General features: G+C 41.1%; 1 long non-coding RNA gene across 1 annotated transcript in view; it reads right to left on the reverse strand.

Annotated features, from left to right (window-relative positions):
- The window catches only part of LOC145345450 (uncharacterized), an 82,396-nt gene extending 66,975 nt beyond the window's left edge, over positions 1 to 15,421 (reverse strand). Inside the window, exon 1 of the long non-coding RNA XR_013887068.1 lies at positions 15,372 to 15,421. This is a non-coding gene — a long non-coding RNA (uncharacterized LOC145345450). The remainder of the gene's footprint in view (positions 1 to 15,371) is intronic.
- Positions 15,422 to 22,229: the final 6,808 nt, after the last annotated feature.

Raw genomic sequence — 22,229 nt, forward strand, 5'->3', positions numbered from 1 at the left:
CCTATATAAAGAGGCCAAAGGGTTTTGCATTCTTCAGCGGACAGTGGGATTCTAACTGAAACTACTGGTTCCACACAGCATTGGGAACACAGCAGTTAAAATGCTACCCAAGATAACATCATTTTGAACCTCATCCATAGTCATCATTATAACTTCAAGCATCTAGCAGTAAGCACAGTAACAGGGCATCTGTTCTGTCCTGTTTGTGGTGGTAAGAATATGTTTAAGTTTATTTATCAGTATCAGAAATCGGCTTATATTAACACTGCAATGTAGTTATTGTGAAAATCCCCGAGTCACCACACTCTGGTGCCTGTTTGGGTACACTGAGGGAGAATTTGGCATGGCCAATACACCCATACAGCACATCTTTTCAGACTGTGGGAGGAAACTTCTGCACCCAGAAGAAACCCACACAGACACAGGGAGAATGCTCAGACTCCGCACAGATAGTGACCCAAGCTGGGAATTGAACCCCGGTCCCTGCCACTGTGAGACAGCAATGCTAACCATGGTGCCACCATTGTGGCATTAACCAACAATTAGGGAAGTGAGAACAGTAGATGGGAACAATACTACTTCCTCCATTGGTGCTGTGACTTAATAGTTAGACATTCTCCATCTGCTGCAGAGCTGGCTTTAATTGGACACTTTTTTTTCCTTCTTTGGCTAGTTTGAATGGGTGTTTTGCATATCAGCACATTAAGTGAGGGGACTTTTTGCTCCTGTTTTCTGGTGTTGTAAACATCAGAGGGGTGGAGAATCAAGCGTGAGTCCCAAAACAGCTCTTTTGCTGGTGGGATTCCCCTGCTTGATGTGCCCCCCCCCCCCCACTCTTCCTCCTCCTCCTCCTCCTCCTCCACCCCCACCACCCCTCCCCTCCCCAATAACATAATGGGGATCCCAACTTTTAAAGTCAGGATCCCCATTTGTATGTTTTGACTATGCATATCAAGGTTTACGTCTGATAGTCCCCACATAAATTGTCCATTCACTATGGCATATCCTCACGACAGGTCTCTCACAATGTGCAGCTTGTGATCAGAACCACCAGAGATGCAGAGGTGAGTACAGCCCTGGGGGGAAATGGGTCATGCCCATGCAGTACCTGGCATGGAAATAGGTGTCCCAGGGGCGAGGTGTCAGGAGTGGGTTTCCATTTTAACATCACCAGTGTGACATTCTGACACCTAGTCCTTAGATTTTTTTTGTAGACTGTAAATATATTATGGGGACATACAGTCAATGGGCTATCCTCCATTTTCCCTGCCTGAGTTGACACTTAAACAAAACATGGGTAAATTCTACTCTTGGACTAAAATGCATTCTTCCAAGCATACGGGAATATTTGATGGTGTGAAACTAATTTGCATTTGTAACTTCCAAATAAACTCCCCAATGCAAATCCACTGCTGAAACCAAGGATTCTACTTATTGCAGTAAAAGGCAGCAAAATCCTTAACATCAGCAGCACTAACAGAAGAATGAATCTGGTATGGCTCCAGTGATTTGATGCAGCTTCCTGCTCATTCTCTCATGTTGCTTGCAACTAATATATCTTGGTTGAAAAACCAGAGGCTTGTGACCTCAAGAGAGGAGCAGTAAACAGGAGCTTCAGAGTGACAAACCGGAGGTTGTGGCAAGAAATAAAAAGGCAGGGTAACTGAATTCTGGAAGTATTTCATTGAGGCCTTTGCAAAAAGATTTATTTCCCTGTTGACTTTGTTGGTCCTCTCTCTATTATTCTACTAACATCATGTCATCTTCTGACAACGTTATATTGCTCCCAAATGTCTTTTTGAATAAATTATTTGTATGTGCTGTCCTTCCTCTGCATGCAAAGGGATTCATCTTTTATTGTTGTACAAATAATTTTTCAGTGTGATAAGGTCGGATTCAATGTGGGAAGATTACGTGAATGGTTTCTTAAAACATACATAATAATGATAACCACATATAAAAAATTGTTGCCTGTGGAGTGCTTTTGGAGGCCATGAGATTGTGAAGGACCTTATGTAAGTGGAAGTTATTTTTTCTTTCCATCTATAACATCAATTGCAATTTATTGCATCAGGTCCTGACCGCATTCCAGCGTTGTTCCAAATATGAAGAAAAGAGCTGAACTAATGAAGGAAGGTGAAATTGACTTCCTTTTGACATCAAGGCATCATTTGACTGAGTGTAGCAACACTGAAGTCAATGGGAATCAAGGGTAAATCTCTTCACTTGTTGGAGTCACACCTAGTGCCAAATAAAATGGTTGTTGAGGGCTAATATTTTCAGTACTAGGACATTGCTGAAAGAGTTCCTAAGCTTGGTAACCAGCCATCTTCAGCTGTTTCATCAAAGACCTTCCTTCCATCATCAGGTCAGAGTGGGGATATTTGTTGATGAATGCACAATGTTCTGCGTCATTCACAACTGCTCAGACGCTGAAATGCAAAATATCCAAATGCAGCAAGATCTAGATGATTTTCAGGCTTGGGTTGACAAATGACAAATAATGGTCATGCCACACGACTGTCAGGCAATGACCATTTCCAACAAGATAGTCTAACCTTCACCCTTTGATATTCAATGGAATTACCATAACTGAGGTCCCCATTATCAACATTATGCAGGATACCAATGGTTAGAAACAGAACTGGCCCAGCCATTAAATATTGTGGCTACGAGCAGGTCAGAGGCTGGCAATTCTGTGGCCAGTAACTCACCTCTTGACTTCAAAGCCTGTCCACCATCTACTAGTTAGAAGTGTGAAGGAATAGTCTCCTCTTGCCTGGAAAATGCAATTCAAACAACACTCAGGAAGATTGACACCATCCTGGTAAAAAAATCGAAGCCCCATCCACCAACTTAAACATTTTGGAACCACTGACACACAGTGGCTGCAGTGCGTATTATATACAAGATGCACTGCAGCAACTCACCAAAGCTTCTTTGACAACTTCTTCCAAATCTGCACTTCTACCAACTAGAAATTCTGTGGTAGTAAGTGCATGGGGTCACTAGCACCTGCAACCCCTCCAAGCCACGTACCGTCCTGATCTGGAACTTCATTGCTATTCCTTAACAGTTGCTGGAGTCAAACACTCAAACTTCCTTCCCAATAACACTGTAGCTGTACCTAAACCATATGGACTACAGTGATTCAAGAAGATAGCTCACCAACACCCAGTCAAGGACAATTAGGGATAAGCTGGCTTTACCAGCGAGGCACATCAGAAATTCAGACAATCACGTTTCTGGAAGTGTTCTCCTTTGACAAAATACTCCATTCTACTTACCATTAAACTTCTGTTAATTGAAATTGCTTATAGCTTAACAAATGATTAAGACAGAGGTATCACCTTCAGATCTTTTCCTTTGAGTACAAGATAAATTAGATGAGAAAGGTTATTCAGCTGATCCAACGACAGTCACCCCATCTAACTGTTTCTTAAATGCTGCCAGGGTTGCTACTTCCATGAACCTGTCCAAAAGTCTATTCCCCACATTAATCACTTTGTGTGAAGAATTTCCTGACATTAATCCTATATTTGCCTTTAGTCAGTTTGCACCTGTGTTCCCTTGTCCAACTGGAACAGTTTAACTTGAACGAGTGATGGGGTTTTCCCTTTTCGATATGTTTACTGTCTCACGCGGTTCGGCCTGGTCTCCTCTTAGTCACTTCCCTTCAAGGCAGAAAATCAAAACTTCCTCCAGCCTTACATCAATAATCAGCCTTCTGTTTTGCTAATAACTAATCAAACTCATTGTTTTTTCATCAAGGATAAATTAAGTTTATAATTACAGAAAGCGGAAGCAATATTAGGTACAAAGGAATTTTCTGCCCACAGTTTTGACTAAGAATAATTGAGTAGTGAGTTGAGGATTTGTTGGAATTTTTGGTCTTTGCTGTGAAATCATTTAAGAGTTCAGTTTTTCTGACTGTGAAATTTCTGAGGCGAACATTTTATCTCCATTATTAATCCCTTTCTTGATTTTCTTGAACCGATCTCTGAACATTTGGATCTGGGAGGCACGTTTTGCCAACACTCTGAAGTATATTTCTCTGTTATGTGATTTCTGCTGAAACTGCAAACCTAATACTGCGCCTGCTATTGCTCAGCTTTCCATCAAAGTTGACTTATAAAGGGTAATTTTACCAATCAGTGCAGCTAGTAGCAGGCCTTGCCCCCTGGCTCTGCATGCTAAAACTGTAGGCAGGCAGTAACTATGATTTCTTGGCCACTTGCAATACTTGCCCAAAAGTTCCCATACCGCATTGCACATGAGATAGCCTGTGGACAAATTCCTGATCTGCTCGACCAGTGCGTGAAATGTCTGTTGGCAACAACATGGTCTCATAAAATGACGCCTAAGAATGTCACCACTCATTTGAGAGTACTTTCTAGTGTTACACCATTTTAACTCTGAGGTTGTAAACTCGACTATAAAACATCTAACTATGCAGTGGACATAATTTAACCTTTTTCTCACTCAGATTTGCCATCCATTCTCTCTTTAATGGGGTGCACTGCATTTTTTATGGAAACAGAGTTTCAAGGGCTTAGAAGTAATTTAAACTCAGTTCAATCAGATTCTATTCACAATATCATATCGTTCATGTGATATTAAGCAAAACATTCTGTTTCTGCCTTCATTTCATTTCGCGGAGCTGAGTGTTAAAATCCCTGCACTCTATTTAAAATTTCTTCAGAATCAGGGGGGTGTAGATTATGGAAGTTTTTTTTACGAGTGGAATGCATTTCCAGGAGTTTTGGCACCAGGGGCAGAATTTTGAACTTTTAGCTCCAGCTAAGACACACAAGCTGAAGTGTCTGTAACCTGAATGCTGAAGGAACATGCTTTGTTTAACTCAGCCATTGCAGTCAGATCCCATTTCTGGGTTCCTTAGCCAGAGAGTTCAGATGTGGTCTAGATTGAGCTGTCAATCAAGATTCTCTGTTTAAAGGTACTCAGCAGATATCTAAATGGCTGCAGGAAATCTCGTTGTGGAAGGAATCAAACAGTTGATGATAGGAGGAAGAAGTGGGAAGGCTGCAACCCACTTGTCGTACTTCATTCCTGAAGGTCACAGTGCAGACAGTGAGAGTAAGGAGAAAAGTCCTCATCCCTCAAGATGGATGGAGAGACTATCAATCTTTAGGAAGTAGTCATTTCAGATGATAGCAGAGGCAGTGAGCAGCAAATGTGTAGTTTCAGCGCCTGGGTTCAGTGCTCATTAAGGTCACTCTCAGATGGCAGCCATCTCTTCCTCAATGTTCTCCTACAGTACATTCCTCTGACTTATTGTTCCGCACCTTCCTCTCTCTCCAAGCAACTCCTCAAATCTCCATCCAACAGCAACACTCACAGTAACTCTCATCCCATTGCCCTCTCGCACCCATTCCTCAGAATCTCCATCTTCAAATATGTTTCAATCTTCAACATTCATTCCACTTCTTCATTCATCATTCATAAGAACATAAGAACATAAGAAATAGGAGCAGGAGTAGGCCATCTAGCCCTTCGAGCCTGCCCCGCCATTCAATAAGATCATGGCTGATCTGTCGCTGCTCAGTTCCACATTCCCGCCCTCTCCCCATAACCCTTAATCCCCTCTCTTATCAAAAACCCATCAACCCGCGTCTTAAAAATATTTAGCGAGGTAGCCTCCACCACTTCAACGGGCAGAGAATTCCAGAGATTCACCACCCTTTGAGTGAAGAAGTTCCTCCTCAACTCTGTTCTAAACCGCACCCCCCTTTATCTTGAGGCTGTGCTCCCTAGTCCTATTATCCTTTCTGAGCGGGAAGAGTCTCTCCACCTCTATCCTATCCATCCCATTCATCATCTTATACGTCTCAATGAGATCTCCCCTCATTCTTCTAAACTCTAACGAGTACAAGCCTAGTTTATTCAGCCTCTCCTCATAGCTCAACCCCCTCAACTCCAGCATCAGCCTAGTAAACCTCCTCTGCACTCCCTCCAAGGCCAAAATATCCTTGCGTAAGTACGGCGCCCAAAACTGCACATAGTACTCCAGCTGCGGCCTCACCAATGCCCTATACAGCCGCAGCAAGACCTCCCTACTTTTATATTCAATCCCCCTCGCTATGAAGGCCAGCATCCCATTCGCCTTCCTGACCACCTGCTGCACCTGCAAGCTGGGTTTTTGCGACTCATGCACAAGGACCCCGAGGTCCCCCTGCACCGTCGCCTGCTGCAGTTTTTCGCCACGTAAGTGATAATCCTTCCTACCATTATTCCTACCAAAGTGAACCACCTCGCACTTGCCAACATTAAATTCCATTTGCCATTTCCTGGCCCATTCGCCCAGCCTATCTAGATCCTTCTGTAGACTCTCCACACCCTCCGCACAATTTGCCTTTCCTCCAATCTTGGTGTCATCAGCAAATTTCGACACCCTACACTCGGTTCCCTCCTCCAGATCATCTATAGGGGGGTGAGGCAGAGAACTGGTATCTGCAGCCATTGCCACATTGATTGCAACGGAGGAGAACGCCCTAGGGTTCAGCAAGTTGATATAAATACTAAACATTGCGTTTGGAGAAATGAAGTGGCCCAGAGACCTGGTGACAGCATTGTATTTATGATCTGGCTGATGTGCTTGTGGGCAGTAGATTGTGAAATCTGGCAAAAGTCACCAACAGACCCCTGGAAGGAGCTGGAGGCAAAATAATATGGAGCTACGGTGACCATAACAGGCACTGGCAATGTGTGCCCACCTGGACCACCTGGAAGGAGGCCTGGTCCCAGGAGGTTGCAGAAACCAGCAAACACATGTCAAGAAAGCCTGAGTCTCCTGAGGCATTGGTGCACTGACATTTTTAGGAAGATCACCTTCAGCCTATCCTGCACTGGTGATATCATCTGCTTTAAGCTGCAGCTCTGTCCTGTGCAGCAGCATGTGCAGAGAAGACGACTGCTGCTGTTGGCATTGATGCTCTGGGTGCTGCTGGTGTGGCTGCTCCGCCTCAGGTACCACTGTAATTAATTGGCCCTGTGCTGCAGTGAAAGCTGACAGCAAAGCAGTTTAGGTGGAGATGAGTACAATCCAAGGCACACAGAATCATGGAATCCCTACAGTGCAGAAAGAGGCCATTTGACCCATCAAGCCTGCCCTGACAACAATCCCACACAGGTCCTATCCCCGTAACACCACATATTTATCCTGCTAAACACCCTGACATTAAGGAACAATTGACGATGGCCAATCAGCCTTACCCACACATCTTCAGACCATGGAAGGAAACCAGAGCACCCAAAGGAAATGCACGCAGGCGCAGGGAGAACGTGCAAACACTGAACAGACAGTGACCCAAGGCCGGACTTGAACCCAGGTCTCTGTCACTGTAAGGCAGCAGTGCTCACCACTGTGCCACTGTGTTGCCCATGAAAATAACTGAGAAGTTGCAATTGACTCTAAACCTAGTGATTGCAAGCTGACAGAAGTAGTCCTGGAAGCACAAGCCGTTCACTGTGGCTAACCATAAGCTTGCCAGTTTCTGTCTTTAAAGCTTTCCTGGCAGTTCAGTTTCTGTAAGCAATCACTCCCTGCTGTTCTCTTGCCTCCTTCACTCTGGCAAGAAACAGAAAGATCAGAGAACTCGTGCCTCACAGTTTAGCCAGGATGAAAAGGCACGCTGCTTAGAATTTTACAACCCCTCCTGTTGCCGGGATTTTTCAGTCTCGACATCAATGAACCTCTGAATGGCTTGACACATTTTCCGAACCTGAACCCATTACTTTGCGATCATAAAATTGTGCCCACCAATTTGGACCTGTGAATATTTGAAATAGTTTCATGTCTGCCCCCTTCACCTCAGGGCCCACTCAGCTGAAACCTGGAAGCTGGCGGATGACGTCGGGTTTCTGATCTGATACCACTTTTCAGGATTTTCACCGTGTCCACAACTGTGTCTACCTCCTCCTGCTTAGTAAAATTATCCTCAATGGAATTTCCACCTGCCAGGATTGAAGGTCAATCCCATGGACTTTGTGTGTGCAATCCTGGAGAAAAATCAGAGAATTATTAAAACATATTTCCCAAGATTTTCTGACCCCATTGCGATGGGTTCCCCTGTGGCGTATGTGGCAAGCCACTCAAATCTCTGCTGACTTCTGCAAGAACAGAAGATGGGGCCAGAAAATCCTGCCCATTATTTTTTGTCATTTTCTTTGAACATTTCCCTTTATCAGATATAAACATATTGGCAATGGGGAAAAAAAACTGTTTGTCTGACAATCAAGCATTTTATCCAATTGGGTAATGAACCTTCTTGCTGCCAATTGGTGTAAGAGAGCAGAATGTCACAAGGATTGATGTTTTAGCCAACTAATGGGCCAAGCCATGTGCTCTAACGTCCAGGAATACTTCCAATTACAGTTACCCCCAAAGTTGACGAATCATGGAATAATAATGCAGCTCATGAAGTTCCGTGAGTGTTTTGCTTCTTTATGAAGATGAGACAACAATTCTATAACTCTTCCTAAGCAAGTATTTTAAGTTTCAAGTTCAAGTTTATTAGTGTCACAAGTAGGCTTACATTAACACTGCAATGAAGTTACTGTGAAAATCCCCTTTATGTGTTATGGAGTCCATGATGGAGCATTCCATTAAACTTTCATTCCGTGAAACTAACCCAAAGTCTTATACTCCTACGATTTTATGCTCCGCTACTAAACAACCTAGGCTACCACAAAGCCTATATCTCATGTTGCACTATCAGCAAGCACATCTTCTGAAACTGTGGGCACAATATTGATAATTTTCCCTCCATTAAAGTCTATAAAGAGGAATTGCTGCAGGCCTGCAATTTCTCACAATTTCTCTGCAAATCCTATACTCTTGTTCTGTATAGTCACACCTCATATCAAAATGGTGAATTGGTACATATGACATTACTGAAACAATGATGAGACTGTGATTGGCCATCAATATTGTTAAAGTCCTGAGCAGTTGTACTTTGAGCAGTAATGCAGTGCTTAGGTGGTTTTTCAAGTAGTTATTCTTCCCATGTTTGATTCTGCTGAATGTTACAATGTAACCAATGGCAACATGCTGTAGTAGTCAGCTGACCAGGTAGAAATTGGAAACAGGTGGGAATGCTGGGGGTTTGTGTGGCCTAGGTCCTGGCCCAAGCCATTGTGCAGTGAAGGATCTTCATTAAACCTTGACTTTGAGAAGTTGGTTTTTGTTTATTATTGCTTGCTAATGGAAGATTCTTCCTACCAGATGCACATTGAGAGATTTATTTTGAAGTGATACATTAGGATTATTCTGAATACTAAATTATTGGAACGAATTCTAGTCACTAGTGAGATTCTGCAATGCACTGGAAAGTATAATTTAATGCAAGTCCTCTGGCCATAATAAAAATCATTTGTTAATAATATCAGTGTTCATTTTTTTGAACAGAGTACCTCAAAGATATCCTGTGGACGTTGGCTACCCTGATCAAAGGAACAGAAAAAACACTGCTTTTTTAAAGCTTTTTATTTACTAGTCACAAGTAAGGCTTACATTAACACTGCAATGAAGTTACTGTGAAATTTCCCCAGTTGCCACAATCTGGCGCCTGTTCGGGTCAATGCACCTAACCAGAACATCTTTCAGAATGTGGGAAGAGACTGATGCACCTGCAGGAAACCCACGCAGACATGGGGAGAATGTGCAAACTCCACACAGACAGTAATCCAAGCTGGAAATTGAACTTGGGTCCCTGGTGCTGTGAAGCAGCAGTGCTAACCACTGTGTTACCATGTCGCCCTGTGATGTTGCCATGAGCAACATCATGAATGAATTTCAGTGCCGGTGCAGGCCCATGCCCCAGTGTTTCGCTGATCAAATTGTATTGTATGTTCCTTTGGTTATTTATAATGGGAAGGGTACCAACCACATTCAACCAGCTTGTAAAACTCAAAACAAAAGATCTACTGATAGATGTGATTCCGTGAATGAGCAGCACTTGCTGAAAAAGTCTTAGTGCAGTGCGTTAATAGTTACACCAAATATCCAACTTAAGGTAATCAATTGAGCTTGTGAGGTGGCTCATTTATGCTTGTTAGAAAATACATATTTTCATATGCTGGTTCTGGTATTCTGCAAACAAAAGAAATATGTTCAATTCTTGTGTCTTTTTTGAATTGCCCATGTGTTTAGGGAGCCTATTGTTTCCCATTGGTTTTTTCTATAAAAATGCTTCAACCAATGAGGATTGACATGGCAACCATTCAGCACATTTTTTCGCATAAATTTTTGCAACTGTTTGAAATTTGGCATTCTTGCATTTATCCTGAAGAGGGCAGAACAAAAAGCTTTGGCAAAATGTCTCTCTTTTCTGCAATTTTGTTTTCCATCCTTCCCAATCCAGTAGTTTTCCTTTGGCACTTATGTGGATTGATCATTGATAATTATTTAAAGATGAAAATGTAAAAAAAAATGCTCTCAATAATTATACTAAAAATATTTCATAATTGGAATGTTAAAAAAAGCACGAAAAATGACCACAAAATAATTATGAAGGAATTTTGCAACCACTTCTAGGAGTGTCCCATGTGGTTAAAATTATGACACAAATATTTCCTCAAAGTATCTAGTGTGGAAATTAATGAGAAGATGTTTCCAACAGTCTTGGAATCTCTGATCTAAACTAAAAAAGATTTGTCAAAGTGGAGATATTTTGTGCTCAGGAGGGTGAATGGTGTTAGTTCCAAGGAATGGAGCACATCTCTCCTCCACTCAGTGTCAACATCACTAAAGTTTTTGAAAGTAAACTTAAATAATCTGCCATATTCTGTGAAACAGAAAGATCTGTAGTGGAGACTCAATTTACATGTCTTAATTAAACCAGTTCAAAAGACTCTGACAATCGCACAAAAGTGTTTAGAAGTGGCAACATTTGAATAATAGATCTTCAGAACTGGAGACATATCAATTTTGAATGTGAACTGTAAAAATGTTAACAGAAAGAAAAACAATGAAAATCTGAAATGGCACATCCACTTGTTCCATTAGCAAACGTAACAGTGTGAAGCTGATTCATTAGGACTGGAAATGCCCCTGTCTATGATAAGCATATTGATCTCAGCCAAAGTGCTGAGGGACATTACAATGACATAAAGATCTACAGTAGGGAAGGAAAAATTGCCCAGATTCCTGGAGCTTGTTGCTAGCTAATGTCATGTGCTATAAGGTGCATGTATGTGGCCATTGAGGGTGGACAGGATTGGACTTGTTGAAATGGCCATCATAGCTTCACAGACTCACAGTGGTGATTTGCTTCTGCTGCCTGGCCTCTGGATCTCTGCCAAAACACAATCCATTTATTTCACTGGGACGGGGTACATGTATAGGTTCTAGCCAAATTCATTCTGTCAAGATGGAGCCCGTCTATCCCAGGCGGAGTATCCCAATAGTGTGGCAGCATGAAAACTGTTGCAGCACCAAAAGAGATGATTATGCCCGTTAAAGTTCAGAGTGTCCTGAAGGTCAGAATCAAGTCTCTCCCTGAAAGATTCAGCCAAGACAGTCTTTCAGCAGCGAAGAGTTGGATTGGGCTTGGGGAACTCGAAAGCTGCCACAAGGTTCTCTTGCTGCAATGAGAGAATTCAAGACTGTTTCTGACACAGGGCAGACCAGTTGTTAGTACTGATGCCTCACAGCTCCAGGGACCTGGGTTCGATTCCCACTTGAGTCACAGTCTGTCTGGAGTTTGCACATTCCCCCCACGTCTGTGTGGATTTCCTCTGGGTGCTCTGGTTTCCTCCCACGTGCGAAGATGTGTGGGTTAGGTTGATTGGCCATGCTAAATTGTCCCTTAGTGTCCCAAGATGTGTAGGTTAGAGTGATTAGCAGGTAAATACGCGTGGAATTACAGGGATAGCACCTGGGTAGGATTGTTGTTGGTGCAGAATCGATGGGCTGAATTTCCTCCTTCTGCACTGTCGGGTTTCTATGATTTCTATGGCATTTCCTGTGACCCAAAATATCACTTTTCACATGATAAATGTGATGGACAGAAAATCAATTGTCCAAGTACGCAGGGCCCACCTTCTTTGCATACAGCAGATTGGAAATGTTCAGCCAGAGGCAGCCCTGGTGAAGAGCAGGGGAGAACTCCCAGTAGAGATAAATTTTGCAGGCCTCACCACCAAATTTCTCATAATTCTGCACCAGGATCCCATCTGCTTTCAACAGAATTGTCAAGGAGAAATGCACCTCTCTTTCCTAGTTTCAAGAATGAAGATTGATGGAGGTATAAAAACTTAACTGATTCCTCCAGAGTTGTGCCATGCGTCAACACTTGCAGGGTGGAAAATGAGTTTTGACAACTCGTAACATTTTCATTAAGTTGATGTCACTCTCTTGATCATTAGACAATAAACTTGGAATATAAATATAAATACGCACGAGTCTGTTCACATTTTTTGTGAAGCATTCATGAGGGAAGTCATCCTACAAAATAACAGAATCAGGTCACACAGAGTCTGTTCTGTGTTATATTTGTTCACAAGTGAAGTTGGTTCATCTCTTTTATACACAATACTGTGGACTGCTTAATATTAGATATAAATTATGCCACGGGACTGCAGAATAACAGAAGCAGCAACTTGTTCCCAAAGAATGAATCGTGTAACAGACCTGTCAGTTGGGAAAACTCTGAAATTCTTGAAGATATGCTCTATTGATGCAAGTGCGGTGGTTTGGTAATTCTACCACCAAGGAAAAAAGTTAACTTTCTGGAAATCTTTAGCTCTAGAACTTACTACTCGGCCTCCTATTAAGGATTGAGTGCATCTGTCTCGGTACTCAGAAAGTCTCAAAGAGATTCATGTCATTCTGTAGGGGCATAAAGAGCAGAATTTTCAATACAGCAAAAATTCAAACAGCACATTTGGTGTGAAATGCATTGGAATGGTTAAGTCCTGAGGCAACAAAGAAATGATTGTAGGTTTCAGCAGCAAATGAGCTGAGGAAGGGATGTAGTTGACTTGCGTTTAAAAATGGGTGTTAACCAAAGAGGACCAACACAAATTCATTATATGCTGCTCATTGTTAACAAATCTTGCAGAGTTTTTTGAAAGACTGTCTGAAAAGATAAAGATTTTTGTTAAGTAAGGTTATCAAAGCATATGAAGAAAATATAAGTTGAGCTCCAGTTAGGCAGGATCTAATAGAATGGCAAAATAGGCTCGACAGTCTGAATGGTCAATTCTTGTTCCTCTGACCTATGTTTGTTTGAGCAAGGACATTGGGATTTAAATACATAATTCTATGAAAATAAGTGTAGATAGGTAAATCTTTAAAAAAGGCTAACATCATTCTATGAGAACAAGACTAAATAAGTAATGTTGAACCTGTACAAAACATTGGCCAGAGATCTGCATGCAGTTTTGTACAATACATTATATAAGTAATATTAAAACCTTAGTGAATGATAATGTAGATTCACCAGGATAAGGGTAGAATTTAATAAGTATTATGAAAGCAAAATACAGCAGATGCTGGAAATATAAAATAAAAGCAGAACATACTGGAAAGGCTCAGCAAGTCTGGCAGCATCTGTGGAGAGAGAAACTTCTTAATACCATTATTTGTACATTCTTTAGTCTTTAACATTACCATTAACATTCCTTTGTCTGGTGTTCATGACATCTTTGTCCATCTCTCCTGTGCTCCCACCTATCCCTGACCTTCTATACTGCTCCACCTTCTTCAACTATATAACCATTTTAAAATGAGATTCACGACTGGGACTTCTGCAGTGCACAGAGTGGGGAGATTCGAGTGAGAAGCTGAACTGAGAAAACAGTGGGGATTTAGAACAATTTTCCTGCCGATTCAGCACTTTTGGGAGGATCACAGCCACTATTTCTGCAGCCAACATCAGTTACCAATTAAAATGGTCATTCAGAGAATGTAAAATGAGGTTAGGTTTTAAGAGGTTATATTTATTTACATGAAGCATTATCAGAGAATTACATACTTTGCCAAAGGGAGAGGTCGAGTCAGAGATTATAGGATCTTTTAAGGAGAATTAGATAAATAATTGAAGTAAAGATACAGGTGTTTGGGAGAGAGCAGGGATTAGGTTTGAACATATACATGATGGAGTGCTTGACCATTTTCCATCCTTTGGAATTTTATGGCATTCTGATTCTAAGCCAGTATAGTGACAACTTTGAACTGTGCTACTTGCACATTCTAATATGATATGTAGCTATGTAATTAAAGCTATCCAAAATGAAATAGGTGCTGTAGCTATTACTTATTAACTCTGAATTGATGATCATTACTCAAGAAAGCAGATCTTTACATTCTACTTGGCAATCCTTCAGTGCCAATATCATACTCACTGGATCAAAAGAAAACAGATGGAAAATTATCCTCTAGACTTTGCCGTGCACATTATAGAACTAGTGGCTATTTTAGAACGATTTCAAGTCTGTAATCTGGTTTTGTATGATCGTTACAAATCCCTTTGTGTTTTGCCCTTATATACAATGTCATTTGAACCACTTGTAAGATATTACTGATTTGATTTTACTTAAGAAACCCATTACTCCCCAAAATGTTTTTTGACTTTTATTCCTGTGGTTATCTGATTAATTATCAGCGTTACAGTTAAGATTACACAGACCTTAGGTAGGATTATGAGTTTGATTTGAAATGCAATCTGAGCTCCATCTTGTGTATTTACCACAGTGTTTTTGCAGCATTAAAAACTCTTGCTTTCTTTTTGAAATGCAACTGTCAAAGCTGGTCACATTGAAACTGCTCTTTTACCCTCATGGAATGGTTGGTGCACTTTGCAGAGTTAAGAATGCATGAGTACCCTTCACATTAGCAAAATCATAACATCAGAAAGAAAGAACAGGAAGTGTATTTTTTTTTACTTTAAAAAAAATTTTGCGGCAAAGAATTGTTAAGAATACATGAAAAGTATTGGGCAAGGTCCAAAAGCCAAATCTGTGGCACTGCACCATTGACAGGCTGTTAGTTTGATTCTTTAGCAACTCAATTAGTTCATCACAGCCAAGACCACAGTGGAGACACTAAATACACCCTCAATATTCTTGAAACAGGGAGAGGAAAAATTAACCAGATTCTTTCATGCTCTACAGTGATAATAGCTAGAAAGTATTCATTTGCAGACATTGGGTGGGGACAGTATCTCAGTCAGCAATGATTATCCTTTTCATGAAGTTGAACGATCTTCCAACACACCATGCCCTTGATTAGATAAGATTATTGATCAAGGTACCATAGGGCTGCCTATCAAACACATCTCAGTTTGTTACCAAGTGTTACAGCACCAAAACATTGGTTGTTTCTTTAATAGAAACAAAAGGAAACTCACCCATTGGCTGAAAATATGACCAGAGCCCTGCATTATCTCTTTCAGAGAAGGTTCACCAAATTAAGTGACACTAAGCAGTTGATTGGACAGTGGTGAGCCTATCATGTGATCAAAGTCCCTTCTGCCAAGAGCTGCCAGGTAATAACACTCCACTGAACTGCAGTGACATGGGGAGGTGGTGGCTGTTACTGGTATGACAGCCACCCAAGGCCTAATATTATCACTGGACCCCAGACCACAGGTGACAGATCGGGAGGGGGGGGGTGGCGGTGGTTTGCAAGGTTGGTGTCATGAGGGATGGGAGTGAAGGGAGATTAGTAGCAAGGCTGGGAGTTGGCTCTCAGTGCGCCCCCTCTTGCTGATTCCAGGTCCCTCAATCAGGCATTCTGAACAAGAGTAACAAGTTTACTTCCACATTCATAAAATTTTGAAATCATGTGGTGTTACAGATTTAAAGTGACAGACGCATTCGTTTTGATGCTAAGAAAAGGACCATCTGATTGTGATACTGAATAAGAACAGTACAAAAACTGAGAGGAACAGAAAGTAACCAAAAGGGAAAACACTGGAAAATCTCAGCAGGTCTGGCAGCATCTGTAAGGAGAGAAAAAAGCTGACATTTCGAGTCCAGATTACCCGTTGTCAAAGCTCTCTGTAGTTTCAACAAAGGGTCATCTGGACTCGAAACATCAGCTCTTTACTTGTCCTACGGATGCTGCCAGACCTGCTGAGATTTTCCACTGTTTTCCCTTTTGGTTTCAGATTCCAGCATCCGCAGTAATTTGCTTTTATTATAGGAGCAGACAGGACATTGACATATATGAAACCGAAGTGGAATACAGATTCATTTGGTCCCTAGCTCAATGATGGATATTATACATTGTAGCCATGTTCATGTCACTTGTGCCATGAATTAGAAGATGTCAAAATGTGCTCAATTTATTTCTGATTCCCACTGTGTATTTGCTGATTAAGTTGCTAACACTTTTACCTTTGAATCAGAAGCTTGTGTTCAAACCAGACTTCAGAATTTGAACACATAGGCCAGAATTTTCCAGCCGTTCACACCTGCGGGATTCTCCGGTCCTGCAGGCAGTGCACTCCTACTGTGAGTTTCCTGCTGGCATGGGGTGACATCAATAGGAATTCCCATTGATAGAGGCGGGACCAGAGAATCCTGTCTTTGGCAAACAATCCTGCCTCTGGTAAACAAAACACACAGTTGGAAGGCCAGGGAATCTCACACATAATCTGGACACTTCAGTGAAGTTAAAAGGAAGAGCTACATTGTTGGAGGTTGTATCTATAGCATAATACATGAACATAAGGTCCATCCTACCTATGCAAGTGAATGTATAGGATCTCATGACAGAACCTGAAGAAGAGCAGGGTTGATGCATCTCATGCCCTTTATACATTGTATTGGTATTGAATGGGAATAACCAACAGAAAGGGAGTCGAGTTCTTTGTTTTTTTTTAATGGACCAAGAGAAATATTCCTGCTTCCTATGAAAAAATCTATGGCTCATGCCAGTCTATCTCAGGTCACCGCTCTATCCTAGGGTTGCTATCCCCAGGTTGCATGTGTCTCACTCCAGTCCCAACAGCAAGCTACAACTGTTGGCCTGCTCTGTGTCGAGGGCAACCAAATCCTCCCATTCCCCCCCTATCCCAAAAGGCATCTGCTTTGGGAGGTGGGATGTAGTTTGGTGCCTGCAGCCACTGGCTGCAAATAAGGAAGGCCTGAACCTCAACATGGTTTAAAGCTTCAGAGCCCTAACGACACTTGTTGCAGTTAAAACGGAATGATTCTAACGTGCATTTAGGATGTTTGCACTCTGCACATTCTCTGTATTGATTGTTGTGCAATTTGCATCTAGTATGTGAACATTCAGAACATTCTGTTCAGATTAATTTTTAGGGAGAAACACAGTTCTTGCAAACAAAATGTGATGTCATGTCAGCTGCATGAATTTGGAAAATATTTCATGGAAACAGCACGGTTACTTGTGGTACAAAGTAATATTAGTTCAATTATTTTTTTTCTTCTCCTTGGAACAAAATGTGCTCTGTAAACCACCACTCTGGATAAGCACCAAAAAGGAGAGGGAAAAATCCCTGCAGTGCCAGCATTATGCCTTGCTGCAGCCTGCCCTACTTGCTGGGTGCATGTCAAGTGCAAAGCAAATGTACTGCATCAAATCAAAGCCTGTCGCTGTTACAAACTAATGTAAATGATCCCACCATCTCATCAACATTTGAGGGGTCAGGACAGGCCCAATGATTAACATACCACTGTTGTGAACCTACACAACTAGAAGCACATTTAGGATTCGTGCCAATCTCTATATCGTGTAATGTCTGAAGAATGCTGTCATGTCCAAATGTGTGCATGGCTCCACCTGCTTTTCTCCTACAACCACACAAGGGATTTGAGCACATAGATTTTAAAAAAACAAGGTCCATTTATTCCACTGGCATCAAAACTGTGCAAACACTCAAGGAAAAGGAAGCAAACTTTGTTTTTTTATTTAGGTTTATCTTCTGCTTTATGTGATTGGAACACACCTGATAAATTTTCCATATTCTCAGGTGAATGTCAGTGCTTTAGCTGTACTGGAACTAGGGGTATAGTAAATACCGAAGCCCAAGTCTAGGGTCTTATTGACAGAATGTTGACAGAGCCCGTAGCCTTTAGAATATGTGGTGCCTTCAGCCATTTTTTGATACCACATAGGGTGAATCAAATTGGTTGAAGATGAGCATCTGCAAAGATGGGGTATTCAGGCAGAGCCCGAGATAAATCATTTCCTCAGCAACTTTTACTGAAGATGTTGCAAATGCTTCTGCCTTGTCTTTTGCACTGATGTACAGGGCTACACCACCATTGAGGTTTGGGATTCTTGTGGGGCCTCATCTTCCTTCACACATTGTCTATCACCATTGGATGTGGCAGGGCTTGCAGAGTTTTGATCTTATCTGTTCGTTGTGGGATTGCTTATCTTTATCTTTTGCATCCTACCTCCATTGTTTGGCATGCAATTGAACTGTATTGTAGCTTCACCAAGTTGGCACCTCATTTTTAGGTATGCCATCATTCTTCATTAAATAAGGATTGAATACAATTCTGCTACTGGTGATGGCACACACTGCCTCATGGATGTTGAGTTTTGAGTTGCTCAATTGTTTCAAATTCTATCCCATTTTGCATGGTGGTAATGTCTCACAAAGCGATAGAGGGTATCTTCAGTATGAACATGGGATTGATCACTTCCACAAGGACTGCAGTGGCTGCTTTTATCAATATTGTCATGGGCAGATTCAAATGCAACAGGTAAAATCTGAGGATGAGGCCAAGTAGGCTTTCCTTCTCGTTGGCTCCCTAATCTCCTGCTGCAGACCCAGGCTAACTGCTATGTGCTTCAGGACTCAGCCAGCTTGATACTACTAAGTCACTCTAGATGACAGATATGGAAATCCTGACTCAGAATACTTCTGCATCCTTGGCACCCTCAGTGTTTCTCCTACTTGGTGTTCAAACTGATTCATCAGCCAAGAGATTAAGGGAAAGGGAAGTGGGAGGCAATGCATGGAGGGGCAAATGGTGTAAATCAGCAGAAGGTTCCCTTGCATGTACATGACCTAATGCCATGAAAGTGTTAATGATGAGGACTCCCAGGTCAATGCCCTCATGACTGTATATCACAGTTCTGACACTACTGGTGGATCTGCCCTCCCACTAGACAGGACATCTCTAGGGATCATGATGGTGATGTCAGCAACATTGTGTAAGGTATGATTCATTGAGCATGACTTTTGTAAGACGGTTGCTTGACCTGTCTGTGGATCAACTCTTCAAATTTTGGCACAGTCCCTTGATGTTAATAAGAAAGCTTTTGCAGAGACAACAGGGTTGAGTGTGCCATTGTCATTTCTGGTATCTCAGTCAGTGCTGGGTGTTCTGTCTGGTCTGATTCCATTTTGGCTCTGTCGTGGTTTGGAACAACTGAGTGGCTTGCTAGGCCATTTCAGAGAGCAATTAAGTGTCAACAACAGTGCTGTGGGTCTGGAGTTACAGCTAGGCCAAATCAGGTAAGGATGGCATTTAACTTTATATTCTACCCATCCTGATTAAGGTTAAATCTCATTTTCAGAACTCAAAGTTCAGTTTCATCCTACATCATTATAATCAAAACCAATTCTATCCAACTGAGCAGCGGTGAGAAAATATAAGAATGGCCAATGTGGTAGAGACTTAAATATTTTTGTTATCACCTTCAAACTCAATCTCTCAAAAGATTTCTATCTGGCCTCCCTCTTCCGTATCCAGAAATTATAACAACACTTTGGAAATGTACTTGAAGAGGTTACAGCAGAAGTTTGGCAATTCATGCCCCGAGCTTTATTTATGAAAGATTTTGCACACACTATTCACACAGTCATTACTTTTGCTTTTTCTGTGGTGTTATTTCACTCTTTTCCAAATTCCCTATGTACGTTATCATTTTCCAGCCGAGAGAATAGATATGTGACCTGGGACCTAATGCATGCCAGTGTGGCTGTATCTTGCCTTTGCTAATAAAATAAGAATAATATTTTGTAATGCCTTTCCTATTGAAACACTCTCAAAGCATATTATGTAATGAATTTCCCATCAAGATGCATTAAGTATCATTATCTTGGTAAGAGAACATCAAAGTAGGTCAGTATCAAAAATTGCCTGTTGTGCATCACTGAATATCTGCTCATTTCCTACACAAGGGTTAATGAACCGATATTGGTGATTTGAATTATTACAGTACTGCAGTATTGAAACATTTCTTGCTACAAAACTTATTTTTATCAAATCACAGTTTATTAAACATAAATATGATCATGTCATTATGAGCGTCATTTATATCTTTGAAATCTTACTTAATTACTGTTGCAGATCAAAAGGGTATGTGTAATTATATGACTTGAATTATCTTGCATTGTCATTTCTCATTGGTATTGTTCAGTGAAACAAATTAAGTGAATCCTTTCCCTCTTTTTCTGATTTGGTAGATTTCCAAAGGCCATTCATACTTTCCATTCTTGAACACTGAGGCAGATGTGCTTCACCAGTAGCATCCCCCGTATCAGGACAAGATAAGCCCTAGTTATTGGAGAGGTTGGAACTGCTCTGCATTAAGATAAAATAAAGGCAAAAAACACATTCTACAGAGGCAAATGTTATAAATTAAAATTAACAAGAATTTCAACTTGTAGAGAAGCTTACCTTCTTGACCCAGAAAGTACAAAGACCCTTAATAAAATTCCCTGTGGGGGAGTTAACAAGGCAACTAAGTAGGTACAACTTTTAGGAACTAAAGCCTTTTGCAAGAAAAAGCAAATAAATCATTGCACATCCCAGTGTAATGGGAAACAGATTTCCTTGTGCTGCATCTGTTTAATGTCATTGCTGAGGCTGGGGCCAGTGCAAAATCTTTATTGTGCAGTTATCCTGCCACCTTGACTGATCTTACACCAGTAATGTTGCTCAGGAATTGGATTTTTTTTTTATTTTGTTAATCAGTTCTGCCATAATTCTCCAGTCATTTCTTAACACTGTCAAAATTGTCCTCCAGGTCTCCAAAATTTCAATCATGGAAGTTTAACTTACAAAAATTGCACAAAAAAACGTTAACAGTGAGAGAAAAAAAGCTGCAGCTGTGCTGTTGACCACCTAAATCCACTGGAGTTCCAAGACCTTGAGCTCCATTTATCCCTTTCCACAAAAGGAGACACAAACTAATCCTTACCTTGCCTTGCTGCAGTGATGCCACTGAATTTCCTGTCCAGTTGCAGCAGGAGACTAACATACTCTGGGTGGGTAGCTGGAGGAGAAGAAGGCAGGAAGTCATCCATTGGTTCTCTTGTCCTCTTGATGTTATTTCTAGTTTTTCTTCCAAAATTGAAAACCAACGCAGGATATATCCACCCACTTATGGGCGGCCATATTAAAACTACACGTAAATGAGGGAAATACATTACATAGTACAACGTATATATATTTTCTGATATTCATTCCCAGAAAGAATGAATTCAAAGGTACAGCTATCCTCTTTACATGAGACATCACTGAGGGACTTCCAAAAGACTATTTTTGTCAATGAAGTTAATTGCAGCAATACAGAACTAACACCAAAGTCAATTTGCTTATTAAAAAGAAATTGCTCATTTTGACTGATTTATACTACAACAAAGATCTATAAAGTGTTGCCTTCCCTTGGCTTCAGTGAGTGGTTCAACACAGTAACAGGCAGCAACACATTCAAAAGGGGGGAATTTTCCTGTCCTGCCCGCAACGGGAATTGTAGCGGGAAGGGGGCAGGCCATGCAAAGGTCCATTCACCTTGAGTGAGATTTTCCAGTTTTAGAGTGAATGCAGCCAGAAAAACCCACCCAAAATGTTAAAACAGAACTGGCTGAGATGGTGAAAGAGCAGCCTTTTTATATTCCACAGCAAGTCATAGCAATGCTATTGTCAAATAATTTAAAATAAATGTAAATAATTTAAAATATGTGAAAACCCATCCAATTTGTACTGGGGTGAGTTTGGTTAAAATCAGGTTAAAACCTTTCCTTTTCAACTCAGCAGATTCCATCCATATTCATAAATAAAAAATCTTTCAATAGCTGGACATGCTGATAATCTTTTCACTAAAAAAACTGTAATTCACATCTACCTTTACATCCTTACATCTGATCTATTAATTGTTAGAAAGTTAAAACATGTACCATGTCCAATAATCAACTTGCCTATAGTGTCACAGTAACATCTTCCTAGTTGAATGTATAAACTGATGTCTTTAGCAGGTATGAGCATGCATGAAT

The sequence above is a fragment of the Carcharhinus amblyrhynchos genome, chromosome 7 (genome assembly GCF_965287045.1).
Source record: "Carcharhinus amblyrhynchos chromosome 7, sCarAmb.v2.hapA, whole genome shotgun sequence".
NCBI lineage: Eukaryota > Metazoa > Chordata > Chondrichthyes > Carcharhiniformes > Carcharhinidae > Carcharhinus > Carcharhinus amblyrhynchos.